Below are 12,957 nucleotides of genomic sequence, written 5' to 3'. Positions count from 1 at the left end.
GTGCGGGGCGGGGCTTCGGCTGGCAGGTGGGGCGGGATTCTCCGCCCCCCCCCCCCCGCCCCACCGCCGGGCTGGAGAATCGCCGGAGGCAGCGCTGCTCCGTTCGGGGGCTGTTGACAGTGCCCCCCCCCCCACCCACCCCGCCGATTCTCTGGATGTGCCAAGTGTCCGCTCCTTTCCGGCGGTTTCCGCGAAATCAAACAAGGACCTGGCTCCACGGGCGCCCTGCAGAGTACTTGGGGAGCGCGCGGGGGGTTCTGGCCCCGTGTGAGGGGGGGGGGGAGCCGCCCCGTTGGCCTGCCCTGGGATCGGGCCCCCACCGATCCGCTGGCGGGCCTGTGCCGTGGGGGCATTCTTTCCCTCCGCCCCGGCCGCTCTAATGGTCCGCCATGGCAGGCGTGGAGAAGAACGCACTGGGCATGCGCTGGGATCACGCCAGCACGTGCTAGCCCTCCCGCGCAAGCGCCGGCCGGCGGAGGCCCTTCGGCACCGGCCTAGCCCCTGAACCTGCTGAGGATTCCGCACATTCCGGGCAGCCCGATGCCGGAGTGGTTCACGCCACTCCTCGCCGCCGGTACGGCCCGCCCAACGGATACCGGGGAATCCCGGCCATTATTCCAGACCGGGGTAAGGACGGCCAATTCCCCTCCCGTAAGTGGACATGAGTGAACCAGGGTTTTCAACCACGCTCGACAAATGTATCTAACCCCGTGCTGTACCTGTCCTGGGAGTGTTTGATGGGGACAGTGTAGAGGGAGCTTTACTCTGTATCTAACCCCGTGCTGTACCTGTCCTGGGAGTGTTTGATGGGGACAGTGTAGAGGGAGCTTTACTCTGTATCTAACCCCGTGCTGTACCTGTCCTGGGAGTGTTTGAAGGGGACAGTGTAGAGGGAGCTTTACTCTGTATCTAACCCCGTGCTGTACCTGTCCTGGGAGTGTTTGATGGGGACAGTGTAGAGGGAGCTTTACTCTGTATTTAACCCCGTGCTGTACCTGTCCTGGGAGTGACTGATGGGGACAGTGTAGATGGAGCGTTACTCTGTATCTAATCCCGTGCTGTACCTGTCCTGGGAGTGTTTGATGGGGACAGTGTAGAGGGAGCTTTACTCTGTATCTAACCCCGTGCTGTACCTGTCCTGGGAGTGTTTGATGGGGACAGTGTAGAGGGAGCTTTACTCTGTATCTAACCCTGTGCTGTACCTGTCCTGGGAGTGTTTGATGGGGACAGTGTAGAGGGAGCTTTACTCTGTATCTAACCCCGTGCTGCAGCTGGGAGTGTTTGATGGGGACAGTGTAGAGGGAGCTTTACTCTGTATCTAACCCCGTGCTGTACCTGTCCTGGGAGTGTTTGATGGGGACAGTGTCGAGGGAGCTTTACTCTGTATCTAACCCGTGCTGTACCTGTCCTGGGAGTGTTTGAAGGGGACAGTGTAGAGGGAGCTTTACTCTGTATCTAACCCCGTGCTGTACCTGTCCTGGGAGTGTTTGATGGGTACAGTGTGGAGGGAGCTTTACTCTGTATCTAACCCCGTGCTGTACCTGTCCTGGGAGTGTTTGATGGGGACAGTGTAGAGGCAGCTTTACTCTGTATCTAACCCTGTGCTGTACCTGTCCTGGGAGTGTTTGATGGGGACAGTGTAGAGGGAGCTTTACTCTGTATCTAACCCCGTGCTGTACCTGTCCTGGGAGTGTTTGATGGGGACAGTGTAGAGGGAGCTTTACTCTGTATCTAACCCCGTGCTGTACCTGTCCTGGGAGTGTTTGATGGGGACAGTGTAGAGGGAGCTTTACTCTGTATCTAACCCCGTGCTGTACCTGTCCTGGGAGTGTTTGATGGGGACAGTGTAGAGGGAGCTTTACTCTGTATCTAACCCCGTGCTGTACCTGTCCTGGGAGTGTTTGATGGGGACAGTGTAGAGGGAGCTTTACTCTGTATCTAACCCCGTGCTGTACCTGTCCTGGGAGTGTTTGATGGGGACAGTGTAGAGGGAGCTTTACTCTGTATCTAACCCCGTGCTGTACCTGTCCTGGGAGTGTTTGATGGGGGACAGTGTAGAGGGAACTTTACTCTGTATCTAACCCCGTGCTGTACCTGTCCTGGGACTGTTTGATGGGGACAGTGTAGAGGGAGCTTTACTCTGTATCTAACCCCGTGCTGTACCTGTCCTGGGAGTGTTTGATGGGGACAGTGTAGAGGGAGCTTTACTCTGTATCTAACCCCGTGCTGTACCTGTCCTGGGAGTGTTTGATGGGGACAGGGTAGAGGGAGCTTTACTCTGTATCTAACCCGTGCTGTACCTGTCCTGGGAGTGTTTGATGGGGACAGTGTAGAGGGAGCTTTACTCTGTATCTAACCCCGTGCTGTACCTGTCCTGGGAGTGTTTGATGGGGGACAGTGTAGAGGGAGCTTTACTCTGTATCTAACCCCGTGCTGTACCTGTCCTGGGAGTGTTTGATGAGGACAGTGTAGAGGGAGCTTTACTCTGTATCTAACCCCGTGCTGTACCTGTCCTGGGAGTGTTTGATGAGGACAGTGTAGAGGGAGCTTTACTCTGTATCTAACCCCGTGCTGTACCTGTCCTGGGAGTGTTTGATGGGGACAGTGTAGAGGGAGCTTTACTCTGTATCTAACCCCGTGCTGTACCTGTCCTGGGAGTGTTTGATGGGGACAGTGTAGAGGGAGCTTTACTCTGTATCTAACCCCGTGCTGTACCTGTCCTGGGAGTGTTTGATGAGGACAGTGTAGAGGGAGCTTTACTCTGTATCTAACCCCGTGCTGTACCTGTCCTGGGAGTGTTTGATGGGGACAGTGTAGAGGGAGCTTTACTCTGTATCTAACCCCGTGCTGTGCCTGTCCTGGGAGTGTTTGATGGGGGACAGTGTAGAGGGAGCTTTACTCTGTATCTAACCCCGTGCTGCAGCTGGGAGTACAGGCTGACATTGCAACTATTCAGGAATGACTTTGAACAGTCTAAAAAGCCAGAAATAAAAAGCTGAACCGAACGACGAAGCTGTAACCATGAGTCAGGCAGCCTGTGAATTCCCGAGTGGCTCCTAAATCATCTTGCTGCCGTGCTGATGAGGAATAAGCCAGGAATATGGAGCTGCCTCTTGTTCCTGTTGCAAACTGAGAGTTCCTACGAATCGTGGCTCGTCCGCCACTCCTTGAGACGGCACGCTGCGAGGGAATAATGCGCTGAAATACGGGGGTGGTTTACCAGGCTGATTGGCGGGGTGGCGTACGAGGAGGGATTGAGTGGGTTAGCGTTCTATTCGCTGGCGTTCGGAAGAACGAGGGGGCGATCGCATCGAAACAGGTGAAATTCTAACAGGGTTGGACAGGGCAGATGGAGGGAAGGTTTTCCCGATGGTGGGGGGGGGGCAGAACCAGGGGTCACAGTCTGAGCGTACGGGAACTGTTGGCGAGTTGCAGCACAGGAAGAGGCCCATTCGGCCCACCTTCTCCATGCTAGACCGAGCCCACCCAGGATCCCTTCTAACCCGACCTCCCTGCTCCCGCTCCACAGCCCTGTATCATAGATTACATAGAATTTACAGTGCAGAAGGAGGCCATTCGGCCCATCGAGTCTGCACCGGCTCTTGGAAAGAGCACCCTACCCCCTATCCAAGGTCAACACCTCCACCCTATCCCCATTACCCAGTAACCCCACCCAACACTAAGGGCAATTTTGGACACTAAGGGCAATTTATCATGGCCAATCCACCTAACCCCGCACATCTTTGGACTGTGGGAGGAAACCGGAGCACCCGGAGGAAACCCACGCACACACGGGGAGGACATGCAGACTCCGCACAGACAGTGACCCAGCCGGGAATCGAACCTGGGACCCTGGAGCTGTGAAGCGATTCTGCTATCCACAATGCTACCGTGCTGCCCTATCGTACAAGATGCAGATCCAGATACTTCTCAACACAGTTTAGGGTCTCTGCCTCCACCGCCATCTCGGCCAGCGAATTCCAGATTCCCACGACCCTCTGCGTTGAAAATTCTCTTCCTCGTGTCCCCTCTACACCTTCTGCCTCTTGTCTGGAATCGATGTCCCCTTGTTCTACAATTCTCCACCAAGGGAAATAATTTGATTCTGTCCAGCCTCTCCCTCATCATTTTCAACACCTCAATTAAGTCTTCTTTGTTCCTTTGAAAATAACCCCGCCCTCTCCAATCGCACCTCGTAGCTTCACTGCCAACACTGGCAACATTCTCGTCAACCTCCTCTGCACTGGCATCAGAGCAATAATGTCCTTCCTGTAATGTGGTGGCGGGAACACTGCGCTCGGTACTCAAGGTGAGGCCTCACTAAGGCCCTGAGGCCTCACTAAGGCCCTGTGCGGCCTAACTAAGGCCCTGAGGTCTCACTAAGGCCCTGTGCGACCTCACTAAGGCCCTGTGCTGCCTCAGCCCTGTGCTGCTTCACTAAAGCCCTGAGGCCTCACTATGGCCCTGTGTGGCCTCATTAAGGCCCTGAGGCCTCTCTAAGGCCCAGAGGCCTCACTAAGGCCCTGAGGCCTCACTAAGGCCCTGTGCGGCCTAACTAAGGCCCTGAGGCCTCACTAAGGCCCTGTGCTGCCTCACTAAGGCTCTGTGCTGCCTCACTAAGGCCCTGTACGGCCTCACTAAGGTCCTGAGGCCTCACTAAGGCCCTGTGCTGCCTCACTAAGGCCCTAAGGCCTCACTAAGGCCCTGTGCTGCCTCACTAAGGCCCTAAGGCCTCACTAAGGCCCTGTGCGACCTCACTAAGGCCCTGTGCAGCCTCACTAAGGCCCTGTGCAGCCTCAATAAGGCCCTGTGCTGCCTCACTAAGGCCTGTGCAGCCTCACTAAGGCCCTGTGCAGCCTCACTAAGGCCCTGTGGCCTCACTAAGGCCCTGTGCTGCCTCACTAAGGCCCTGTGCTGCATCACTAAGGCTCTGACAGCCTCACTAAGGCCCTGTGCTGCCTCACTAAGGCCCTGTGCAGCCTCACTAAGGCCCTGTGCTGCCTCACTAAGGCCCTGTGCTGCCTCACTAAGGCCCTGTGCTGCCTCACTAAGGCCCTGAGGCCTCACTAAGGCCCTGAGGCCTCACTAAGGCCCTGTGCTGCCTCACTAAGGCTCTGTGCGGCCTCACTAAGGCCCTGTGCTGCCTCACTAAGGCTCTGTGCTGCCTCACTAAGGCCCTGAGGCCTCACTAAGGCCCTGTGCTGCCTCACTAAGGCCCTGAGGACTCACTAAGGCCCTGTGCTGCCTCACTAAGGCCCTGTACTGCCTCACTAAGGCCCTGAGGCCTCACTAAGGCTCTGTGCTGCCTCACTAAGGCCCTGTGCTGCCTCACTAAGGCCCTGTGCTGTCTCACTAAGGCCCTGAGGCCTCACTAAGGCTCTGACAGCCTCACTAAGGCCCTGTGCTGCCTCACTAAGGCTCTGTGCGGCCTCACTAAGGCCCTGTGTAGCTGCACTAAGGCCCTGTGCGGCCTCACTAAGGCCCTGAGGCCTCACTAAGGCCCTGTGCTGCCTCACTAAGGCCCTGTGCTGCCTCACTAAGGCCCTGAGGCCTCATTAAGGCCCTGAGGTATCTAAGGCCCTGTGCTGCCTCACTAAGGCCCTGAGGCCTCACTAAGGCCCTGAGGTCTCACTAAGGCCCTGTGCTGCCTCACTAAGGCCCTGTGCTGCCTCACTAAGGCCCTGTGCTGCCTCACTAAGGCCCTGTGCAGCCTCACTAAGGCCCTGAGGCCTCACTAAGGCCCTGAGGCCTCACTAAGGCCCTGAGGCCTCACTAAGGCAGTAACCTCTGTGCTGCCTCACTAACATATCATTTTTCATCCTCATCGCCCATTGTAGCTCTGTGTTTAGCTTTCAGTTGACTTAGGAACAGGAAATCAGATGGACTCCCACTTCTCTCAATTGCTCCCCATTTGGCAAATACTCCGCCTTTCCATTATTCCGACCAAAGTGGATCACATTGCAATTTTTCACAATATTCCATCTGCTGTGTAATTGGCAACTCAGCTAGCCTGTTTAAATCCACTTCAAATGCCTTTCACATCCTCCACACAACTTGCATTCGACAGGACTGAGGGAGTGCCGCACAGTCGGAGAGTCAGTACTGAGGGAGCGCCGCACTGTCAGAGGGTCAGTACTGAGGGAGCGGCGCACTGTCAGAGGGTCAGTACTGAGGGAGTGCCGCACTGTGGGAGGGTCAGTACTGAGGGAGTGCCGCACTGTGGGAGGGTCAGTACTGAGGGAGCGCCGCACAGTCGGAGAGTCAGTACTGAGGGAGCGCCACACTGTGGGAGGGTCAGTACTGAGGGAGCGCCGCACAGTCGGAGAGTCAGTACTGAGGGAGTGCCGCACTGTCAGAGGGTCAGTACTGAGGGAGTGCCACACTGTGGGAGGGTCAGTACTGAGGGAGCGCCGCACTGTGGGAGGGTCAGTACTGAGGGAGCGCCGCACAGTCGGAGAGTCAGTACTGAGGGAGCGCCGCACAGTCGGAGAGTCAGTACTGAGGGAGCGCCGCACTGTGGGAGGGTCAGTACTGAGGGAGGGCCGCACTGTCAGAGGGTCAGTACTGAGGGAGCGCCGCACTGTCAGAGGGTCAGTACTGAGGGAGCGCCGCACTGTGGGAGGGTCAGTACTGAGGGAGCGCCGCACTGTCAGAGGGTCAGTACTGAGGGAGCGCCGCACTGTCAGAGGGTCAGTACTGAGGGAGCCCCGCACTGTGGGAGGGTCAGTACTGAGGGAGCGCCGCACTGTGGGAGGGTCAGTACTGAGGGAGCGCCGCACTGTCAGAGGGTCAGTACTGAGGGAGTGCCGCACTGTCAGAGGGTCAGTACTGAGGGAGTGCCGTGCAGTCGGAGAGTCAGTACTGAGGGAGTGCCGCACTGTGGGAGTGTCAGTACTGAGGGAGTGCCGCACTGTCAGAGGGTCAGTACTGAGGGAGCGCCGCACAGTCGGAGAGTCAGTACAGAGGGAGCGCCGCACTGTGGGAGGGTCAGTACTGAGGGAGCGCCGCACTGTGGGAGGGTCAGTACTGAGGGAGCGCCGTGCAGTCGGAGAGTCAGTACTGAGGGAGTGCCGCACTGTGGGAGTGTCAGTACTGAGGGAGTGCCGCACTGTCAGAGGGTCAGTACTGAGGGAGCGCCGGATTGTGGGAGGGTCAGTACTGAGGGAGTGCCGCACTGTGGGAGGGTCAGTACTGAGGGAGCGCCGCACTGTCGGTGGGTCGGTACTGAGGGAGCGCAGCACTGTCAGAGGGTCAGTACTGAGGGAGTGCTGCACTGTCAGAGGGTCAGTACTGAGGGAGTGCCGCACTGTGGGAGGGTCAGTACTGAGGGAGCGCCGCACTGTCAGACGGTCAGTACTGAGGGAGTGCTGCACTGTGGGAGGGTCAGTACTGAGGGAGCGCCGGATTGTGGGAGGGTCAGTACTGAGGGAGCGCCACACTGTGGGAGGGTCAGTACTGAGGGAGCGCCGCACTGTCGGTGGGTCGGTACTGAGGGAGCGCAGCACTGTCAGAGGGTCAGTACTGAGGGAGTGCTGCACTGTCAGAGGGTCAGTACTGAGGGAGTGCCGCACTGTGGGAGGGTCAGTACTGAGGGAGCGCCGCACTGTCAGAGGGTCAGTACTAAGGGAGCGCCGCACTGTGGGAGGGTCAGTACTGAGGGAGTGCCGCACTGTGGGAGGGTCAGTACTGAGGGAGTGCTGCACTGTCAGAGGGTCAGTACTGAGGGAGCATCGCACTGTGGGAAGGTCAGTACTGAAGGAGTGCCGCACTGTGGGAGGGTCAGTACTGAGGGAGCATCGCACTGTCGGAGGGTCAGTACTGAGGGAGTGCCGCACTGTCAAAGGGTCAGTACTGAGGGAGTGCTGCACTGTCAGAGGGTCAGTACTGAGGGAGCGCCGCACTGTCAGAGGGTCAGTACTGAGGGAGCGCCGCACTGTCAGAGGGTCAGTACTGAGGGAGTGCCGCACTGTCAGAGGGTCAGTACTGAGGGAGAGCCGCACTGTCAGAGGGTCAGTACTGAGGGAGTGCCGCACTGTCGGAGGGACAGTACTGAGGGAGCGCCACACTGTGGGAGGGTCAGTACTGAGGGAGTGCTGCACTGTGGGAGGGTCAGTACTGAGGGAGTGCCGCACTGTGGGAGGGTCAGCACTGAGGGAGCGCCGCACTGTCAGAGGGTCAGTACTGAGGGAGTGCTGCACTGTCAGAGGGTCAGTACTGAGGGAGTGCCGCACTGTCAGAGGGTCAGTACTGAGGGAGCGCCGCACTGTCAGAGGGTCAGTACTGAGGGAGTGCCGCACTGTGGGAGGGTCAGTACTGAGGGAGTGCCGCACTGTCAGAGGGTCAGTACTGAGGGAGCGCCGCACTGTGGGAGGGTCAGTACTGGGTCAGGGCCTCTTCGCTGCGTTCGTGCTGTGTGTAACTTCGCAGTTCCGACAAAATCGGGGGTCCGCCGGTGCATCATCGCTGCTTCACTGCTTGTGAGAGGCTTTGGGAGGTCTGGGGCTGGGACAGGCACCAGGCGAGTGCAAGCGCTCGTTCCGGAAGGTTCCGCGTCCCTCAGACAGGGAAGCCATTTCAGATCGAGGACAGCCATGGGAATACCCCAAAATAAAGTGTAGACGAGAGCAACAGAAATGAAGGTTTCTGGTATGAGCGAGATGAACCTGCCCCCGGAGATTAATACAGCAAAAAATCTTATTAAGCTCTGTCGAGATGTCACGGCACTCCCCTCCGGGGTAACGAGAGTCCGCAGCAGGTATTCGCGATGTCCTTCGACAATGCTCCCAATTACGATTAACTGCATCACAGCAGACAGCAGGAGTAAGGCGTGGGATTCAGCGGCACGCTCGTGCAGTCAAAGAGGAGTGGGAACATTATTTAATATGTGGGATTGTGTCTCAGTTCACAGAAGCATTGACTTACGCACCCTCTACACTGTCCCCCATCAAACACTCCCAGGACAGGTACAGCACGGGGTTAGATACAGAGTAACGCTCCCTCTACACTGTCCCCATCAAACACTCCCAGGACAGGTACAGCACGGGGTTAGATACAGAGTAAAGCTCCCTCTACACTGTCCCCATCAAACACTCCCAGGACAGGTACAGCACGGGGTTAGATACAGAGTAAAGCTCCCTCTACACTGTCCCCCATCAAACACTCCCAGGACAGGTACGGCACGGGGTTAGATACAGAGTAAAGCTCCCTCTACACCGTCCCCATCAAACACTCCCAGGACAGGTACAGCACGGGGTTAGATACAGAGTAAAGCTCCCTCTACACTGTCCCCCATCAAACACTCCCAGGACAGGTACAGCACGGGGTTAGATACAGAGTAAAGCTCCCTCTACACTGTCCCCCATCAAACACTCCCAGGACAGGTACAGCACGGGGTTAGATACAGAGTAAAGCTCCCTCTACACTGTCCCCATCAAACACTCCCAGGACAGGGACAGCACGGGGTTAGATACAGAGTAAAGCTCCCTCTCCACTGTCCCCATCAAACACTCCCAGGACAGGTAGAGCACGGGATTAGATACAGAGTAAAGCTCCCTCTACACTGTCCCCATCAAACACTCCCAGGACAGGTACAGCACGGGGTTAGATACAGAGTAAAGCTCCCTCTACCCTGTCCCCATCAAACACTCCCAGGACAGGTACAGCACGGGGTTAGATACAGAGTAAAGCTCCCTCTACACTGTCCCCCATCAAACACTCCCAGGACAGGTACAGCATTGGGTTAGATACAGAGTAAAGCTCCCTCTACCCTGTCCCCAGCAACCACTCCCAGGACAGGTACAGCACGGGGTTAGATACAGAGTAAAGCTCCCTCTACCCTGTCCCCATCAACCACTCCCAGGACAAGGACAGCACGGGGTTAGATACAGAGTAAATCTCCCTCTACCCTGTCCCCATCAACCACTCCCAGGACAGGTACAGCACGGGGTTAGATACAGAGTAAAGCTCCCTTGACACTGTCCTCATGTATTGGCGAGCTTGAATCTAACCGAGGGGTTTGGGGTGGTTTATATATAAAATAACAGATACCCGGGAGTGAGTTACAGACTGGAATCTAATCGAGGGGTTCAGGGTGGTTTATATATAGAATAACAGATACCTGGGAGTGAGTTACAGACTGGAATCTAATCAAGGTGTTCAGGGTCGTTTATATATAGAATAACAGATACCTGGGAATGAGTTACAGACTGGAATCTAATCGAGGGATTCGGGGTGGTTTATATATAGAATAACAGATACCCGGGAGTGAGTTATAGACTGGAATCTAATCGAGGGGTTCGGAGTGGTTTATATATAGAATAACAGATACTCGGGAGTGAGTTACAGACTGGAATCTAATCGAAGGGTTCGGGGTGGTTTATATATAGAATAACAGATACCCGGGAGTGAGTTACAGACTGGAATCTAATCGAGGGGTTCAGGGTGGTTTATATATAGAATAACAGATACCCGGGAGTGAGTTACAGACTGGAATCTAATCGAGGGGCTCAGGGTGGTTTATATATAGAATAACAGATACCCGGGAGTGAGTTACAGACTGGAATCTAATCGAGGGGTTCGGGATGGTTTATATATAGAATAACAGATACCCGGGAGTGAGTTACAGACTGGAATCTAATCGAGGGGTTCAGGGTGGTTTATATATAGAATAACAGATACCCGGGAGTGAGTTACAGACTGGAATCTAATCGAGGGGTTCAGGGTGGTTTATATATAGAATAACAGGTACCCGGGAGTGAGTTACAGGCTGGAATCTAATCGAGGGGTTCGGGGTGGTTTATATATAGAATAACAGATACCCGGGAGTGAGTTACAGACTGGAATCTAATCGAGGGGTTCGGGGTGGTTTATATATAGAATAACAGGTACCTGGGAGTGAGTTACAGACTGGAATCTAATCGAGGAGTTCGGGGTGGTTTATATATAGAATAACAGATACCCGGGAGTGAGTTACAGACTGGAATCTAATCGAGAGGTTCGGGGTGGTTTATATATAGAATAACAGATACCCAGGAGTGAGTTACAGACTGGAATCTAATCGAGGAGTTCGGGATGGTTTATATATTGAATAACAGATACCCGGGAGTAAGTTACAGACTGGAATCTAATCGAGGGGTTCAGGGTGGTTTATATATAGAATAACAGATACCTGGGAGTGAGTTACAGACTGGAATCTAATCGAGGGGTTCAGGGTGGTTTATATAACAGATATCCGGGAATGAGCTACAGACTGGAATCTAATCGAGGGGTTCAGGGTGGTTTATATATTGAATAACAGATACCCGGGAGTAAGTTACAGACTGGAATCTAATCGAGGGGTTCAGGGTGGTTTATATATAGAATAACAGATACCTGGGAGTGAGTTACAGACTGGAATCTAATCGAGGGGTTCAGGGTGGTTTATATAACAGATATCCGGGAATGAGCTACAGACTGGAATCTAATCGAGGGGTTCAGGGTGGTTTATATATAGAATAACAGATACCTGGGTGTGAGTTACAGACTGGAATCTAATCGAGGGGTTCGGGGTGGTTTATATATAGAATAACAGATACCTGGGAGTGAGTTACAGACTGGAATCTAATCGAGGAATTCGGGGTGGTTTATATATAGAATAACAGATACCTGGGAGTGAGTTACAGACTGGAATCTAATCGAGGGCTTCAGGGTGGTTTATATATAGAATAACAGATACCGGGAGTAAGTTACAGACTGGAATCTAATCGAGGGGTTCAGGGTGGTTTATATATAGAATAACAGATACCTGGGAGTGAGTTACAGACTGGAATCTAATCGTGGGTTTCGGGGTGGTTTATATATAGAATAATAGATACCCGGGAGTGAGTTACAGACTGGAATCTAATCGAGGGGTTCGGGATGGTTTATATACAGAATAACAGATACCCGGGAGTGAGTTGCAGACTGGAATCTAATCGAGGGGTTCAGGGTGGTTTATATATAGAATAACAGATACCCGGGAGTGAGTTACAGACTGGAATCTAATCGAGGGGTTCGGGGTGGTTTATATATAGAATAACAGATACCCGGGAGTGAGTTACAGACTGGAATCTCATCGAGGGGTTTGGGGTGGTTTATATATAGAATAACAGATACTCGGGAGTGAGTTACAGACTGGAATCTAATCGAGGGGTTCGGGGTGGATTATATATAGAATAACAGATACCCGGGAGTGAGTTACAGACTGGAATCTAATCGGGGGGTTCGGGGTGGTTTATATATAGAATAACAGATACCCGGGAGTGAGTTACAGACTGGAATCTAATCGAGGGGTTCGGGTGGTTTATATATAGAATAACAGATACCCGAGAGTCAGTTACAGACTGGAATCTAATCGGGGGGTTCGGGGTGGTTTATATATAGAATAACAGATACCCGGGAGTGAGTTACAGACTGGAATCTAATCGAGGGGTTCGGGGTGGTTTATATACAGAATAACAGATACCCGGGAGTGAGTTACAGACTGGAATCTAATCGAGGGGTTCAGGATGGTTTATATATAGAATAACAGATACCCGGGAGTGAGTTACAGACTGGAATATAATGGGATATCTCACAGCCATTCCTGTGCCACCCTCTGAACCTGTGCTGATAACATTTTTTCGTCTTGGTTTGGCAAAGAAGTTGGTTTTGGTCTAGCCCCCTCCTCCCATCCTCCCCACGGGAGCTGTGTGTTATTTTAAGCTCCCTGTATGTAGGCCAACAGGATTTGGCAGTGAATATTTAAATAAGGAGAATATTCTGCTTTTAAAGTATATCTCCTGCTCAGATCCCTTGGCACTCCCTCTCTCTCGTCCTCCCCTCTCTCTCACTCAGTCGCTCATTCACTCTTTCTCTCCCCCACCCCATTCAATTTTTTAATTTCGCTGATTAATCATTAATATTTCCAATTAGACGGTCTCCAGTCTCTCTGTTTATAAA

General features: G+C 53.9%; 1 protein-coding gene across 1 annotated transcript in view; it reads left to right on the top strand.

The window, feature by feature from the left end:
* slc50a1 (solute carrier family 50 member 1) overlaps positions 1-12,957 on the top strand; it is an 80,257-nt gene that overhangs the window by 27,776 nt on the left and 39,524 nt on the right. The window lies entirely within an intron of this gene.

Source organism: Scyliorhinus canicula, chromosome 30, assembly GCF_902713615.1.
Source record: "Scyliorhinus canicula chromosome 30, sScyCan1.1, whole genome shotgun sequence".
In the NCBI taxonomy this organism is placed as follows: Eukaryota; Metazoa; Chordata; class Chondrichthyes; order Carcharhiniformes; family Scyliorhinidae; genus Scyliorhinus; species Scyliorhinus canicula.
Note: the sequence above shows the minus strand (reverse complement) of the source record. Positions and strands in the feature narration are given on the sequence as shown.